This window comes from Myotis davidii, unplaced genomic scaffold (genome assembly GCF_000327345.1).
Source record: "Myotis davidii unplaced genomic scaffold, ASM32734v1 scaffold472, whole genome shotgun sequence".
NCBI classification, from domain to species: domain Eukaryota; kingdom Metazoa; phylum Chordata; class Mammalia; order Chiroptera; family Vespertilionidae; genus Myotis; species Myotis davidii.
In genome coordinates, this window is record NW_006283774.1 from 72,415 (window position 1) to 73,211 (window position 797).

A 797-nucleotide genomic window follows, 5' to 3' on the forward strand; every position below is an offset into this window, starting at 1 on the left:
AGGCCGTCCTGGGCAGCAGGCGACCATCCCCTCCCGCGTCCCCGCGTGACTGTCCCTCTGCACTCTGCGTCCTCACCTCCTCTTCCTCAGGTCACGACTCCCTGGGGATTGGGGCCCAGGAGGTGCCCCATTTCACCTCCATCACCTCTTTACAGCCCGTCTCCATATACAGCCGCGGGCGGCGTCCTGGGTTAGGATTTCAGTCTATGGATTTGGGGGACACCGTTCAGCTCTTCACACGCACACACGCACACATAGACGCACACACACACACAGACGCACACGCACACGCGCACACACATAGACGCACGCGCACACGCACACACATACATGCACACACGCACACGCACACACATGCTGCAGCTCCTGGCATTTTGGATGGGAACAGGGTTGGGAAGGATCCGGACAGAAGGGCAGGTGGCCGGGCACCGGCGGGCAGGGGCGGGCCAGTCTGGGGCTCTGTGGGCTCAGGTCTCACTGGCAGGTCCTCCCCGTGGTCACAGCCCCAGCGACCACAGAGCAGGCCCGTGCTCCCCCTGGCGGCCGTGCTGCGCTATTGCACAGGCTCCAGGCCCGCCCCCAGGACCCGCCTGTGACAGGCTGGACTCCCTGCTGGAGAGACCGCGGGTGGGGGCCTTGGAGTCCGTCCATCTCCAAGTGACCGTCCGTGCCCCGAGGGCCAGGGGTGGCTGGAGCCAGCGTGCGTCCCGGACCTCAGCTGCAGGTCCCGGAAGCTCTGAGGGGCCCTCCTCTCGGGGGCAGAACCAGCAGGAGGGGCAGCAGCCGCCTTTCCCATT